The sequence below is a fragment of the Eucyclogobius newberryi genome, unplaced genomic scaffold, assembly GCF_026437365.1.
Source record: "Eucyclogobius newberryi isolate DKJ021-1_F unplaced genomic scaffold, fEucNew1.0.hap1 SCAF_125, whole genome shotgun sequence".
Lineage (NCBI taxonomy): Eukaryota > Metazoa > Chordata > Actinopteri > Gobiiformes > Gobiidae > Eucyclogobius > Eucyclogobius newberryi.
Window position 1 is genome coordinate 173,598 of NW_027315752.1, and position 17,784 is coordinate 191,381.

Below are 17,784 nucleotides of genomic sequence, written 5' to 3' on the forward strand. Positions count from 1 at the left end.
GGCTTCTACTCTGACAATGTTCAAATCTAAGCTAAAAACAGTTTTGTTTAACTGTGTTTATGACTGAAAGGATTTTTCTTTGCACTCTTCTCTTTTGTTTGTGATTTTATTAGTTTAGAAAATCAGTTGGATTGATAATTTTTAATTTAGTTAATTTTATTGTATTTCTGTAATTTCTTTGTGATTTGAATGCATTTTTCCTGCTGTGAAGCACTTTGAATTGCCTTGTGTATGAAATGTGCTCCACAAATAAACTTGCCTCTGCTTGATTTTATTCCACATTGTAGGTGTATTTTATTGAATTTTTGATTGTCATTTTATTTTTTTAATTTTTTTTATGTGTGTTTTGTCAACACAGGATCCGCATGAAAAAGAGAGCTAAATAAAATAAATAAAATAAATAAAATAAATAAAATAAATAAAATAAATAAAATAAATAAAATAAATAAAATAAATAAAATAAATAAAATAAAATAAATACAATAAATAAAATAAATAAAATAAATTAAAATAAATTTAAATGCATTAAATATATTAAATAAATTAAATAAATTAAATAAATCAAATATATTAAATAAATCAAATAATTGAATACATTGAATACATTGAATAAAATAATAATATGAAATAAAAAGGAGCAAATTTAAAGGCCCATACAAATAGAAATAATGTATAATGTGTCTTTTAAAGCACCACAGACTCGTCGTTGCAGTTTAAAAGACGGGCACAAGAGCAGATTATATTCCTCTTTTCTTTACTGTATCACGGCCTCTAAAACGTCTGAATGACTCTTGATCGTTCCCTCGCTCACGTCGTCTTTCCGCACGCCATCGACGCTTCACGCCTGGAAGATCAACAAGCTCAAACTTTTCTAATCATCACCCGTCAAAAGTTCCGCGCGTCGCCGGTGAATATTTATCACTCGTCTGCCTCCTCGGCCCTGGCTCCAGATCGAGTGTCCGGGGACGAGCTGCCAATCGGATCGCTCGCCTCGTGTGATTGATGGCTCCTCTGAACTGCGCCGCGCCCGAGGAACCGTGCCCCAACGCTTTGCCGTACTTGACAACTGCCAGCGTGAGGGATGGAGACCCGGCGCGGGCGAAATCCCAATTCGTCAACGTCGTAGCGAAAGGGGGGAGGTGGGGGGAGGGGCGGGAAACGGCAGGAAATGGGTCTGAAGACGGATGTGGGCAGAGCAGACGTCCATGGACCCCGGGGGCGACGGGGGCATCGCAATCGACCCGCCGACGCCAGGATCGACCCGCCGACGCCAGGATCGACCCGCCGACGCCAGGATCGACGTTTTTCTTTCCCTCTCCAATTTCCTCTCCTCTTCTTCCACCTCTTTCTACCCTCACTCCCTCTCTCCTCCTGCCTCCTCCCTCCCTCCCTCCTCCCTCGTCCCTCCCTCTCTCCTCCTGCCTCCTCCCTCCCTCCCTCCTCCCTCGTCCCTCCCTCTCTCCTCCTGCCTCCTCCCTCCCTCCTCTCCCTCCAGTGCCAGGCTGAACCCAGGATTAGCCTCCTCTTTCTACCATCACCCTCTCTCCTACCTCCTCTCTCCTCCCTCCTCCCCCTCTCCTCCCTCCCTCCTCCCTTCTCTCTCCTCCCTCCTCCCTCCCTCCCTCCTCCCTCGTCCCTCCCTCTCTCCTCCTGCCTCCTCCCTCCCTCCTCTCCCTCCAGTGCCAGGCTGAACCCAGGATTAGCCTCCTCTTTCTACCATCACCCTCTCTCCTACCTCCTCTCTCCTCCCTCCTCCCCCTCTCCTCCCTCCCTCCTCCCTTCTCTCTCCTCCCTCCTCCCTCCCTCCCTCCTTCCTCTCCCTCCAGTGCCAGGCTGAACCCAGGATTAGCCTCGGGCCCCGTCGCAGCCGCTCCAACATCCTGCGCCTGGCGCCCAAACCCGAGGTACACGTTTGGTGCTTGTTGTTCTCAGGTTGGCAGAGAGTGGATCTCATAACGACGGCTAATTACAAGCGGGAAACAATCAATTCTCGGAGCGGCGAGTGGGAGGGGGGCAAGGTAAAATGTGTAAGAAATGATGAAGACGAGCACCCGGATCCACCCATACCCACCCGTACGTCCCCTGACAACCATGTTCAGGATTTGTCCTGTCCTTCCTCTGAGACAAATACTGTAGACAAATGGAAAGACCAACATTTGGACTTAATTTGGAAATGGACAGATTTGACCGACTGTCGGCAAACTGGGACCTTTATTTTAAATCATATTTTTCATGATTCTTTTGTTGTTAGACGTCTTTTTCTAAAATTTTACAATGTTATTATTCTTCCTAATATTCTCAGATTCTGTTCGGTGTGTTATGCATTTGATGTTTTAATATTTGAAAAAAAAATGAAAACATTGAAAACATTGAAAAAAAAAGAAAAAACGAAAAAACGAAAAAATAGAAAAAATAGAAAAAAAGAAAAAAATTGAGAAAAATAAATGAAATATTTTTATAAAAAAAGAAAGTCGAGGGCACTAAAAAGGTTTTGTAACACGCTTGTTTTGTCAAAGATTTTTGTCAATATTATGACCTCTTTGAAGCTGGGCTCAACTTCATTCACGTAAAAGAGTAAAAATATATTTTCTGTCATGGATACTATTGGGAAGAGTTTAAAGTCACTAAAACATTGTGGAACGAGAACAAAAATGAGAATATTACCGACGCGCCAAAGAGTTTGTGAGCGCTGCAGTGAGATCGAGTAAATATTCAAATCCTGTCCCGTTGCTTTAAGTTCAGCTGATTCGCTGTCTATTCAAGAGCGTCAGAACCATCAGCCTCCTCAGCCTCTCCATCTCCTCTTCACCACCAGGGCAGATATTTTCACAGACAAATACATCATCTCTCCGTTCATCGTGCCCTACATATGAAACAGCCCTCTGTGCGGCGTGACCTTGAGAATCCGGAACGTTCTCCGCAGCCCGAGCGAGCGCATTGATCAGATTATGAACCGTCCTGGAGCTCTGAGCGCCGCAATTACAGGTAATCGCATTTTAAAGAGCGGCTTGTCTAGAGGTCTATTAGCCTCGGACCAGCGGAGGACGACCGAGACGAGGAGATGTCTCTGTCAGCGGCCCGTCTCCATCGCGCGGGTTCACGGGAGATAACGGCGAGCACGTGTACCCACGAGGGCCGCCAGGAAGTCAAGACATAAACACACACGCCTTTTTTGATTTGGCTGAACACAAGGTTGTTTTTGTGTCGATCTCCAGACTCGGCGCCACTTTCCGCGAGTGTTCGTAGCACTCTGAATCTGGACTCATTTAAAGGCCCATGACGGGTTTGTACGATCTTCTGATTTCACTTTATTTGGTGTGTTTATACCTGTCGTACATCTTAACAGCGTTTTCAGTGTCAATGAGTCGTTTGACCTGTAGGGGGCGGTCACCGCATCAACACTGGGACTAAACCTGGACTAAACCTGGACTAAACCTGGACTAAACCTGGACTAAACCTGGATTTAACCTGGACTAAACCTGGACTAAACCTGGACTTGACCTGGACTAAACCTGGACTTAACCTGTGCTAAACCTGGACTAAACCTGGACTTAACCTGGACTAAACCTGGACTAAACCTGGACTTAACCTGGACTAAACCTGGACTAAACCTGGACTAAACCTGGACTAAACCTGGACTTAACCTGGACTAAACCTGGACTAAACCTGGACTTAACCTGGACTAAACCTGGACTAAACCTGGACTTAACCTGGACTAAACCTGGACTAAACCTGGACTAAACCTGGACTAAACCTGGACTTAACCTGGACTAAACCTGGACTAAACCTGGACTAAACCTGGACTTAACCTGGACTAAACCTGGACTAAACCTGGACTAAACCAGGACTAAACCTGGACTAAACCTGGACTAAACCAGGACTAAACCTGGACTAAACCTGGACTTAACCTGGACTTAACCTGGATTAAACCTGGACTAAACCTGGACTAAACCGGGACTAAACCTGGACTAAACCTGGACTAAACCGGAACTAAACCAGGACTAAACCTGGACTAAACCTGGACTTAACCTGGACTAAACCTGGACCAAACCTGGACTAAACCGGGACTAAACCTGGACTTAACCTGGACTAAACCTGGACTAAACCGGAACTAAACCAGGACTAAACCTGGACTAAACCTGGACTTAACCTGGACTAAACCTGGACTAAACCTGGACTAAACCTGGACTAAACCGGAACTAAACCGGGACTAAACCTGGACTAAACCAGGACTAAACCTGGACTAAACCTGGACTTAACCTGGACTAAACCTGGACTAAACCGGAACTAAACCGGGACTAAACCTGGACTAAACCGGAACTAAACCGGGACTAAACCTGGACTAAACCAGGACTAAACCTGGACTAAACCTGGACTTAACCTGGACTTAACCTGGACTAAACCTGGACTAAACCTGGACTAAACCTGGACTAAACCTGGACTTAACCTGGACTAAACCTGGACTAAACCTGGACTAAACCTGGACTTAACCTGGACTAAACCTGGACTAAACCTGGACTAAACCAGGACTAAACCTGGACTAAACCTGGACTAAACCAGGACTAAACCTGGACTAAACCTGGACTTAACCTGGACTTAACCTGGATTAAACCTGGACTAAACCTGGACTAAACCGGGACTAAACCTGGACTAAACCTGGACTAAACCGGAACTAAACCAGGACTAAACCTGGACTAAACCTGGACTTAACCTGGACTAAACCTGGACTAAACCTGGACTAAACCGGGACTAAACCTGGACTTAACCTGGACTAAACCTGGACTAAACCGGAACTAAACCAGGACTAAACCTGGACTAAACCTGGACTTAACCTGGACTAAACCTGGACTAAACCTGGACTAAACCTGGACTAAACCGGAACTAAACCGGGACTAAACCTGGACTAAACCAGGACTAAACCTGGACTAAACCTGGACTTAACCTGGACTAAACCTGGACTAAACCGGAACTAAACCGGGACTAAACCTGGACTAAACCGGAACTAAACCGGGACTAAACCTGGACTAAACCAGGACTAAACCTGGACTAAACCTGGACTTAACCTGGACTAAACCTGGACTAAACCGGAACTAAACCGGGACTAAACCTGGACTAAACCGGGACTAAACCTGGACTAAACCTGGAACAAGCCGGGACTAAACCTGGACTAAACCGGGACTAAACCTGGACTAAACCTGGACTAAACCTGGATTTAACCTGGACTAAACCTGGACTAAACCTGGACTTGACCTGGACTAAACCTGGACTTAACCTGGACTAAACCTGGACTAAACCTGGACTTAACCTGGACTAAACCTGGACTAAACCTGGACTTAACCTGGACTAAACCTGGACTAAACCTGGACTAAACCTGGACTAAACCTGGACTTAACCTGGACTAAACCTGGACTAAACCTGGACTTAACCTGGACTAAACCTGGACTAAACCTGGACTTAACCTGGACTAAACCTGGACTAAACCTGGACTAAACCTGGACTAAACCTGGACTTAACCTGGACTAAACCTGGACTAAACCTGGACTAAACCTGGACTTAACCTGGACTAAACCTGGACTAAACCTGGACTAAACCAGGACTAAACCTGGACTAAACCTGGACTAAACCAGGACTAAACCTGGACTAAACCTGGACTTAACCTGGACTTAACCTGGATTAAACCTGGACTAAACCTGGACTAAACCGGGACTAAACCTGGACTAAACCTGGACTAAACCGGAACTAAACCAGGACTAAACCTGGACTAAACCTGGACTTAACCTGGACTAAACCTGGACTAAACCTGGACTAAACCGGGACTAAACCTGGACTTAACCTGGACTAAACCTGGACTAAACCGGAACTAAACCAGGACTAAACCTGGACTAAACCTGGACTAAACCTGGACTAAACCTGGACTAAACCGGAACTAAACCGGGACTAAACCTGGACTAAACCAGGACTAAACCTGGACTAAACCTGGACTTAACCTGGACTAAACCTGGACTAAACCGGAACTAAACCGGGACTAAACCTGGACTAAACCGGAACTAAACCGGGACTAAACCTGGACTAAACCAGGACTAAACCTGGACTAAACCTGGACTTAACCTGGACTAAACCTGGACTAAACCGGAACTAAACCGGGACTAAACCTGGACTAAACCGGGACTAAACCTGGACTAAACCTGGAACAAGCCGGGACTAAACCTGGACTAAACCGGGACTAAACCTGGACTAAACCGGGACTAAACCTGGACTAAACCTGGAACAAGCCGGGACTAAACCTGGACTAAACCTGGACTAGATCAGGAGAAAACAAGAGTTAGAACAGATGGCGGTAAACGGGACCAAATATGTGAACGCGGCCGAAAAAACTGATTTTTTTCATGTATTTTTATAGCTAAACTTGAACGGAACAGGACCAAAACATGGGTCCAAAGTGGGTCCAAAGTGGGCCCAATCCAAGACCAAACCAAGACCAAACCAAGACCAAACCAGGACAACTTTGAGCAGACTTTACTGTTCCATTACCTCTGGTCTATCGCTGACTTTATTTGCATCCCGTTAAATATCCACTCATTACATTTGACAACAAAAGCGAGCGTGAGAATAATAATAATGACTCTGTTTACTCGCTATGAAAAGTGAAACTCATTTATTTCAGCGCCGCACGCCTCATTTGCAGCGGCTCGATTTAGCGCTTCAATTAAACCCCTCCTATTAAAGGGCCGGCACCTCCTCCTCCTCCTCTTACCCACAATGCTTTGCACGAGAGGCTAAAGCGATGCTAACGCGAGGTAACGGCACGGCTATATCGGGCTGAAACGAGAATCAAATCAGGAATAAAAAACGGTCGAAACGAGGACGAAACGTGTGGAATTTAACAGCGTTTGTTCATATGAATCGCACTTTAGATTGATATTATTCCCTTTGCAAACATGTAACAAGGACATGGGTTTGAGGGGAAAATACACAGACGATTTAGCGTGTAACAGGAGAGAAGCGTTTTGATTGGTCGCGAGCCCGTTCATTGTGCAGTAAATAGCGTCATTAGTGATGTCGATTTAGCCATTTTCGAGCACAAAATGAACGGAAACTGGCAGGAAAATCACCTCGACAGAACAAATACAATAATGTGAAATGAACAAATACATAAATTGTTTGTTTAGTTTTATTGAGCACGATTTGTTGGCCTCAGTGTCGTCACAAACTCGATTTTAAATAGATTTTATATTCTGTACAAAGTTTGACACCACAATGATTTAACAAAAGCCACATTATAGACAATATACTGTATTTTCCGGATTGTTTTCATAGTTTTGGCCGCGACTTATACTCCAGAGCGACTTATATGTGATATTATTCATTATTTTCACACTGACAACCACAAGAGGGCGCTCTAGGCTCTAAGCGACGCAGAAGAAGAATCTGCACTTCCTCTGGAGTTTGTGGAGCTGTTTAGAAGTGACACAGAGGAAGAAGAATTCAGTGGATTTAGTGATTTGGGGTAAAACTGATGCTTTGCTAAACTTGTTAGCATGTTCTTTATGCTATAGTTATCTGAATAACTGTTCATATGTTACGTTAACATACCAGACACTTACCACAGTTCTGTCTGTGCCTCATGTAGCTGAAGGTGTTAGCGTTAGCATACGTCATTTAGCTGAAGGTGTTAGCGTTAGCATACGTCATGTAGCTGAAGGTGTTAGCGTTAGCATACGTCATTTAGCTGAAGGTGTTAGCGTTAGCATCATCAAATTCATTTCCCCAAAAATGCGACTTATACTCCAGTGCGACTTATATATGATTTTTCTTCTCTATTGTGCATTTTTGGCTGGTGTGATTTACTCTGGTGCGATTTGTAGTCGAGAAAAAGCGTAATTTGTGAGCTGAAATGAGATAGTTTCAATTAAAGGGCCAGATGTACGGTAAAAGGGTAAAAGAGTTTATAAACTCATGTTGGTGAATATTTAGGATGCAATAATTCATGTGATGAAGATAAAACTTTTCAGGAAAAGTTACATTTTTGATTGATTCTTAAAAATGTGATCAAAGCTCATTCAGACTTTTTATCCTTTTACCGTCTTTTTGTCGTTCTTTTGCTCAGGTTAATTACATTAGTGAAGATTCAGCCTCATTTTAGTTTGGATAAAGACGCCACTTCAAATCCAAACTCATTTTTAATTCTGCAGAAGCGTTTTCGAGAGTTCCTGTTCCTCGTGTTGAAGCTGAGAAACTGATCGTGCTGCAGAAGACGCAAGTATACCCAACAAGAGCGGGTAAGGCCGGCCAAGAACCCGACCAAGAACCCGGCCAAGAACCCGGCCAAGAACCCGGCAAGAACCCGGCCTAGAACAGGACTAAACCAGGACTAAACCAGGACTAGATAGAACAGGACTAGAACAGGACTAAACCAGGACTAGAACAGAACTAGAACAGGACTAGAACAGGACTAGATAGAACAGGACTAGAACAGGACTAAACCAGGACTAGAACAGAACTAGAACAGGACTAGAACAGGACTAAACCAGGACTAGAACAGAACTAGAACAGGACTAGAACAGGACTAAATAGAACAGGACTAGAACAGGACTAGATAGAACAGGACTAGAACAGGACTAAACCAGGACTAGAACAGGACTAAACCAGGACTAGAACAGGACTAGAACAGGACTAAACCAGGACTAGAACAGGACTAAACCAGGACTAGAACAGAACTAGAACAGGACTAGAACAGGACTAGAACAGGACTAAACCAGGACTAGAACAGGAGCGTCTCAGGAAGTAGAGCAACACACTTCAAACACGTGTCTCTTTTGTGTCCCGGCGCAGTAAAAGTCGTATTCTGGGCTGTTCCCGCTGTCATGGAAACACCAGATGTAGGTCACGTCTGCTCCAACAGCAAGAAACGTTCAAAATGTTAAATATAATCACGAAACGTGTAGTTCAACCTGCCATACGCACTTCAAGCATGGATGCTATAGTTTCTGTCTTCTGTCACTCTTCCCCCTCTCTTCCCCCTCTCCTCCCTCTCTTCTCACCCTCTCCTCCCCCTCTCCTCACCCTCTCTTCCCCCTCTCTTCCCCCTCTCCTCCCTCTCTTCTCACCCTCTCCTCCCCCTCTCCTCACCCTCTCTTCCCCCTCTCTTCCCCCTCTCTTCCCCCTCTCCTCCCTCTCTTCTCACCCTCTCCTCCCCCTCTCCTCACCCCCTCTCCTCCCTCTCTTCCCCCTCTCCTCCCTCTCTTCCCCCTCTCCTCACCCTCTCTTCACCCTCTCCTCCCTCTCTTCTCACCCTCTCCTCCCTCTCTTCTCACCCTCTCCTCCCCCTCTCCTCACCCTCTCTTCCCCCTCTCCTCCCCCTCTCCTCCCCCTCTCCTCCCCCTCTCTTCCCCCTCTCCTCCCTCTCTTCTCACCCTCTCCTCCCCCTCTCCTCCCCCTCTCCTCCCCCTCTTCTCTCCCTCTCTTCTCCTTCTCTTCTCCCTCTCTTCTCTCCCTCTTCTCACCCACTTCTCTCCCTCCTCTCTCTCTTACCCCCTCTTCTCACTCTCTTTCCCCTCTCTCCTCACCCACTTCTCTCCCTCCTCTCCCTCTCCTCCCCTCTCCTCCCCCTCTCCACACTCGTTGCCTTCTGCCCATTAATCCCATTTAAGCAGCCATTAAACAAGTGCTGATAAGGCGAGCGAGCGTCAGGCCTGGGCAGCTCAGAAGAGAGAGAGGGAGAGAGAGAGAGAGAGAGAGAGGGAAGAGAGAGAGGGAGAGAGAGAGAGAGAGAGAGAGGGAAGAGAGAGAGGGAGAGAGAGAGGGAGAGAGAGAGAGAGAGGGAAGAGAGAGAGGGAGAGAGAGAGGGAGAGAGAGAGAGAGAGAGAGAGAGAGGGAAGAGAGGGAGAGAGAGAGAGAGAGAGAGAGAGAGAGGGAAGAGAGAGAGGGAGAGAGAGAGAGAGAGGGAAGAGAGAGAGGGAGAGAGAGAGAGAGAGAGGGAAGAGAGAGAGGGAAGAGAGAGAGAGAGAGGGAGAGAGAGAGGGAAGAGAGAGAGGGAGAGAGAGAGAGAGAGAGAGAGGGAAGAGAGAGAGAGAGAGAGGGAAGAGAGAGAGGGAGAGAGAGAGGGAGAGAGAGAGAGAGAGAGAGAGGGAAGAGAGAGAGGGAGAGAGAGAGAGGGAAGAGAGAGAGGGAGAGAGAGAGGGAGAGAGAGAGAGAGAGAGAGAGGGAAGAGAGAGAGAGAGAGAGAGAGAGAGAGAGAGGGAAGAGAGAGAGGGAGAGAGAGAGAGAGGGAAGAGAGAGAGGGAGAGAGAGAGAGAGAGAGGGAAGAGAGAGAGAGAGAGAGAGGGAGAGAGAGAGAGAGAGAGAGAGAGAGAGAGGGAGAATAAAATGTACACGTTCTCTTCGTGAGGTCGTGGGCCTGGGACAATTGCAACGTTAATATAATGCACACGTCACACACTCTACTGCCCTCTTGAGGGCTAACGCTGCACACGTCACACACTCTACTGCCCCCTTGAGGGCTAACGCCGCACACGTCACACACTCTACTGCCCCCTTGAGGGCTAACGCCGCACACGTCACACACTCTACTGCCCCCTTGAGGGCTAACGCCGCAAACGTCACACACTCTACTGCCCCCTTGAGGGCTAACGCTGCACACGTCACACACTCTACTGCCCCCTTGAGGGCTAACGCCGCACACGTCACACACTCTACTGCCCTCTTGAGGGCTAACGCCGCACACGTCACACACTCTACTGCCCTCTTGAGGGCTAACGCCGCACACGTCACACACTCTACTGCCCTCTTGAGGGCTAACGCCGCACACGTCACACACTCTACTGCCCTCTTGAGGGCTAACGCCGCACACGTCACACACTCTACTGCCCTCTTGAGGGCTAACGCCGCACACGTCACACACTCTACTGCCCTCTTGAGGGCTAACGCCGCACACGTCACACACTCTACTGCCCCCTTGAGGGCTAACGCCGCACACGTCACACACTCTACTGCCCTCTTGAGGGCTAACGCCGCACACGTCACACACTCTACTGCCCTCTTGAGGGCTAACGCCGCACACGTCACACACTCTACTGCCCCCTTGAGGGCTAACGCCGCACACATCACACACTCTACTGCCCCCTTGAGGGCTAACGCTGCACGTTCACTGTTGGAACTGCCGACAGTCTGAAAACAAAGGATTTTTCCTCTTCTGTCTCGTCCCCAAAGACACGTGTGACAGGAGGGACCAGTGGACTTACAGAGGTCACTCCAGAGGCTGTTTGTTTCAGGACGTTAGCAGCAATGCTAGTGGCTATGCTAATAAACGTTAGCCTACTCACAGACAGTTTTTCCGGGTGTTATATTTTTGAATTCCTATCATTTAGAATTGAGCTGAGTCGGGTCCGATTGCAGTTGTTGACCTGGTTCACAGTTAGTTTCTCTGCAGTTACTTTTGCCGATTTACATGAAACAAAAACTGACACAAAGTTCCACTGCTTCTCTTTCAGCAGAATTAAACTAAAGTGAAAGAACTTCCGGCCCTGATCCCTGAGCCGATCCCCGACCGATAACGAGAAGATTCAACGTTTGTGGCTCAGAAGTTCGGTTATTTCTTTCAAACGCAGTGAATCTCCCGAAGGCCCCGCCCACCATCTGATACCATGACATCATCAAACTCTAGAACGTGGATGCGACGTCTACAGCCTCGTCCTGGCTTCAGAAGCTCGTGCCGCGTCATTGTTTGGCCCCGTTTGAACCTGTTTAACGTCCGAGCGGTAAATAAGCCTCGTGAAAGTGCCCAAAGTTCAGGCTCCGGCGCAGAAACAACCGCGGCGACGTGCAGCGAGCTTTACGGCTGCTGAGAGAGAGTGTAACGGGCTTAAAGGGGACGCGAGAGCCTAAATCAGCCTTATGCTTGTCATTGGTTTATGTTCCGATAAACTCCCGCATTTTTGAGTCACGTTTAGGACGTTCCACGGGCGAAACGATGGAATTGTGCTGTAATAAATCTGATAAAAGATCCTCTGGAGCTGTAACTCACGTGTTTCCTGTCGAATCCATCGTTCTGGAAGAATCAGGCTCAGTTTGTGCTCCAAAAACCCACAAGTAACAAATGACCTTACATTTTGATTCTGTCTGGACATTTTAGCTTTCTTTAAAGTCTCTAAAATTCATTGTGAGTGAATTTACCTTCAGTTTTTAAAAGAGAAAAGTCAAAACCAAACAAAAGCTCAAACATCGTGTCAGTCACTGGTGTTTTAGGAAAAATAGACCCGAAGCGTATTAAATCTGTCACTGAGGCTCGAGTGCTCTGAAAATCCCTGTCCCCGCCCACATCCCTGTACCTGCCCCCTGTCCCCGCCCACATCCCTGTACCTGCCCCCTGTCCCCGCCCACATCCCTTTATCTACCCCCTGTCCCCGCCCACATCCCTTTATCTACCCCCTGTCCCCGCCCACATCCCTGTACCTGCCCCCTGTCCCCGCCCACATCCCTCTACCTGCCCCCTGTCCCTGCCCACATCCCTGTACCTGCCCCCTGTCCCCGCCCACATCCCTGTACCTGCCCCCTGTCCCCGCCCACATCCCTGTACCTACCCCCTGTCCCCGCCCACATTCCTTTACCTACTGTCCTTTAAATAGACTTAGGTTTATGGCCAGTTTATCGCTTTCTAAATTGCCAACTTTTTCTTGTTTGCAGCAAAAAAAAAATAAAAAAAATAAAGTTAGCGATACATTTTCTTGTACTTTTAGTCTGAATCCTTTACAGACAAACACTAAACACTTCACTAATCCTTCAAACGTCGACTCTTAAATAGCTTTACAGGAGAAAAACTCACATTTTCACGTATTATTGTGTCATGTATTTTTCTGTAATTATTCCCCTAAAAAGAATCTTGAACTGAAAAAGATAATTAGCTTGTTTTAACTCCCCCTCGTTCGTTCACAGCTCCCGCATAATCACTGGCTCGTTTGGAAATTCTATCGATTAGCGCTAATAACCGCATTAGCATACATTAGCCTGTTTGCGAACAAAGCTAACCGCTGTGCTGCCGTTGCTCCGGCGACGGTGCAGGACGAGGTTATGTGGAGAAGGAGACCGCATCTGCGGTGTGGCGCGAGAAAGTGGGAACTAAACCAGAACGGCACAAGAACTAATCCAGAACGGCACAAGAACTAAACCAGGACGGCACGAGAACTAAACCAGGAAGACACAAGAACTAAACCAGGACGGCACGAGAACTAAACCAGGACTGCACAAGAACTAAACCAGGACTGCACAAGAACTAAACCAGTACGGCACGAGAACTAAACCAGGACTGCACGAGAACTAAACCAGGACTGCACAAGAACTAAACCAGGACTGCGCGAGAACTAAACCAGGACTGCACGAGAACTAAACCAGGATGCCACGAGAACTAAACCAGGACTCCACAAGAACTAAACCAAGACGGCACGAGAACTAAACCAGGACTGCACGAGAACTAAACCAGGACTGCACAAGAACTAAACCAGGACTGCACGAGAACTAAACCAGGACTGCACGAGAACTAAACCAGGACTGCACAAGAACTAAACCAGGACTGCACAAGAACTAAACCAGGACTGCGCGAGAACTAAACCAGGACTGCACGAGAACTAAACCAGGACTGCACAAGAACTAAACCAGGACTGCGCGAGAACTAAACCAGGACTGCACGAGAACTAAACCAGGACGGCACGAGAACTAAACCAGGACTCCACAAGAACTAAACCAAGACGGCACGAGAACTAAACCAGGACTGCACGAGAACTAAACCAGGACTGCACAAGAACTAAACCAGGACTGCACGAGAACTAAACCAGGACTGCACGAGAACTAAACCAGGACAGCAGTAGAACTAAACCAGGATGCCACGAGAACTAAACCAGGACTCCACAAGAACTAAACCAAGACGGCACGAGAACTAAACCAGGACTGCACGAGAACTAAACCAGGACTGCACGAGAACTAAACCAGGACTGCACGAGAACTAAACCAGGACTGCACGAGAACTAAACCAGGACTGCACAAGAACTAAACCAGTACGGCACGAGAACTAAACCAGGACTGCACGAGAACTAAACCAGGACTGCACGAGAACTAAACCAGGACGGCACGAGAACTAAACCAGGACGGCACGAGAACTAAACCAGGACTGCACGAGAACTAAACCAGGACAGCAGTAGAACTAAACCAGGATGCCACGAGAACTAAACCAGGACTCCACAAGAACTAAACCAAGACGGCACGAGAACTAAACCAGGACTGCACGAGAACTAAACCAGGACTGCACGAGAACTAAACCAGGACTGCACGAGAACTAAACCAGGACTGCACGAGAACTAAACCAGGACTGCACAAGAACTAAACCAGTACGGCACGAGAACTAAACCAGGACTGCACGAGAACTAAACCAGGACTGCACGAGAACTAAACCAGGACGGCACGAGAACTAAACCAGGACGGCACGAGAACTAAACCAGGAAGACACAAGAACTAAACCAGTACGGCACGAGAACTAAACCAGGAAGACACGATAACTAAACCAGAATGGCACAAGAACTAAACCAGGACGGCACGAGAACTAAACCAGGAAGACACAAGAACTAAACCAGGACGGCACAAGAACTAAACCAGGACTGCACAAGAACTAAACCAGGACTGCACAAGAACTAAACCAAGACGGCACGAGAACTAAACCAGGACTCCACAAGAACTAAACCAAGACGGCACGAGAACTAAACCAGGACTGCACGAGAACTAAACCAGGACTGCACGAGAACTAAACCAGGACGGCACGAGAACTAAACCAGGACGGCACGAGAACTAAACCAGGAAGACACAAGAACTAAACCAGGACGGCACGAGAACTAAACCAGGACTGCACGAGAACTAAACCAGGACTGCACAAGAACTAAACCAGTACGGCACGAGAACTAAACCAGGACTGCACGAGAACTAAACCAGGACTGCACGAGAACTAAACCAGGACGGCACGAGAACTAAACCAGGACTCCACAAGAACTAAACCAAGACGGCACGAGAACTAAACCAGGACTGCACGAGAACTAAACCAGGACTGCACAAGAACTAAACCAGGACTGCACGAGAACTAAACCAGGACTGCACGAGAACTAAACCAGGACTGCACAAGAACTAAACCAGGACTGCACAAGAACTAAACCAGGACTGCGCGAGAACTAAACCAGGACTGCACGAGAACTAAACCAGGACTGCACAAGAACTAAACCAGGACTGCGCGAGAACTAAACCAGGACTGCACGAGAACTAAACCAGGACGGCACGAGAACTAAACCAGGACTCCACAAGAACTAAACCAAGACGGCACGAGAACTAAACCAGGACTGCACGAGAACTAAACCAGGACTGCACAAGAACTAAACCAGGACTGCACGAGAACTAAACCAGGACTGCACGAGAACTAAACCAGGACAGCAGTAGAACTAAACCAGGATGCCACGAGAACTAAACCAGGACTCCACAAGAACTAAACCAAGACGGCACGAGAACTAAACCAGGACTGCACGAGAACTAAACCAGGACTGCACGAGAACTAAACCAGGACTGCACGAGAACTAAACCAGGACTGCACGAGAACTAAACCAGGACTGCACAAGAACTAAACCAGTACGGCACGAGAACTAAACCAGGACTGCACGAGAACTAAACCAGGACTGCACGAGAACTAAACCAGGACGGCACGAGAACTAAACCAGGACGGCACGAGAACTAAACCAGGACTGCACGAGAACTAAACCAGGACAGCAGTAGAACTAAACCAGGATGCCACGAGAACTAAACCAGGACTCCACAAGAACTAAACCAAGACGGCACGAGAACTAAACCAGGACTGCACGAGAACTAAACCAGGACGGCACGAGAACTAAACCAGGACGGCACGAGAACTAAACCAGGAAGACACAAGAACTAAACCAGTACGGCACGAGAACTAAACCAGGAAGACACGATAACTAAACCAGAATGGCACAAGAACTAAACCAGGACGGCACGAGAACTAAACCAGGAAGACACAAGAACTAAACCAGGACGGCACAAGAACTAAACCAGGACTGCACAAGAACTAAACCAGGACTGCACAAGAACTAAACCAAGACGGCACGAGAACTAAACCAGGACTCCACAAGAACTAAACCAAGACGGCACGAGAACTAAACCAGGACTGCACGAGAACTAAACCAGGACTGCACGAGAACTAAACCAGGACGGCACGAGAACTAAACCAGGACGGCACGAGAACTAAACCAGGAAGACACAAGAACTAAACCAGGACGGCACGAGAACTAAACCAGGACTGCACGAGAACTAAACCAGGACTGCACAAGAACTAAACCAGTACGGCACGAGAACTAAACCAGGACTGCACGAGAACTAAACCAGGACTGCACGAGAACTAAACCAGGACGGCACGAGAACTAAACCAGGACGGCACGAGAACTAAACCAGGAAGACACAAGAACTAAACCAGGACGGCACGAGAACTAAACCAGGACTGCACAAGAACTAAACCAGTACGGCACGAGAACTAAACCAGGACTGCACAAGAACTAAACCAGTACGGCACGAGAACTAAACCAGGACGGCACGAGAACTAAACCAGGACTGCGCAAGAACTAAACCAGGACTGCGCGAGAACTAAACCAGGACTGCACGAGAACTAAACCAGGACAGCAGTAGAACTAAACCAGGATGGCACGAGAACTAAACCAGGACTCCACAAGAACTAAACCAAGACGGCACGAGAACTAAACCAGGACTGCACGAGAACTAAACCAGGACTGCACAAGAACTAAACCAGGACTGCACGAGAACTAAACCAGGACGGCACGAGAACTAAACCAGGACGGCACGAGAACTAAACCAGGAAGACACAAGAACTAAACCAGGATGGCACGAGAACTAAACCAGGACTGCACGAGAACTAAACCAGGACGGCACGAGAACTAAACCAGGACGGCACGAGAACTAAACCAGGAAGACACAAGAACTAAACCAGGACTGCACGAGAACTAAACCAGGACAGCACGAGAACTAAACCAGGACTGCACAAGAACTAAACCAGTACGGCACGAGAACTAAACCAGGACAGCACGAGAACTAAACCAGGACGGCACGAGAACTAAACCAGGAAGACACAAGAACTAAACCAGGACGGCACGAGAACTAAACCAGGACTGCACAAGAACTAAACCAGTACGGCACGAGAACTAAACCAGGACTGCGCGAGAACTAAACCAGGAAGACACAAGAACTAAACCAGGACAGCAGTAGAACTAAACCAGGACTCCACAAGAACTAAACCAGGACGGCACGAGAACTAAACCAGGACGGCACGAGAACTAAACCAGGAAGACACAAGAACTAAACCAGGACGGCACGAGAACTAAACCAGGACTCCACAAGAACTAAACCAAGATGGCACGAGAACTAAACCAGGACTGCAGTAGAACTAAACCAGGACTGACTCAATCTAAAAGAGGAGGACGAAGTCAGGTTTAATCAGACATAACTAGATCTTAAGCTTTACTTTACAAAGGACAAAACCTCGACGTAAATCACTGACCCGGGTTTAAACTGGGTCAAAATCAGCACCGACTAATTCAGGACTAATTGAGTTAATTAACCGGGTCTGAGTTCACCGAACATCCACAGATCCACACGTTTGAAGACAGCAGAGAGACACACGAGCAGGAGAAGAGACGGTTTGAACGAGTGAAAGAGACGGGAAACACAACCTCCCCT

The 17,784-nt window shown here is 47.5% G+C and overlaps 1 protein-coding gene across 1 annotated transcript in view; it reads right to left on the reverse strand.

Annotated features, from left to right (window-relative positions):
- The window catches only part of LOC140357115 (glycine receptor subunit alphaZ1), a 161,788-nt gene that overhangs the window by 94,281 nt on the left and 49,723 nt on the right, over window positions 1-17,784 (reverse strand). The gene's annotated exons all lie outside the window — the stretch shown is intronic.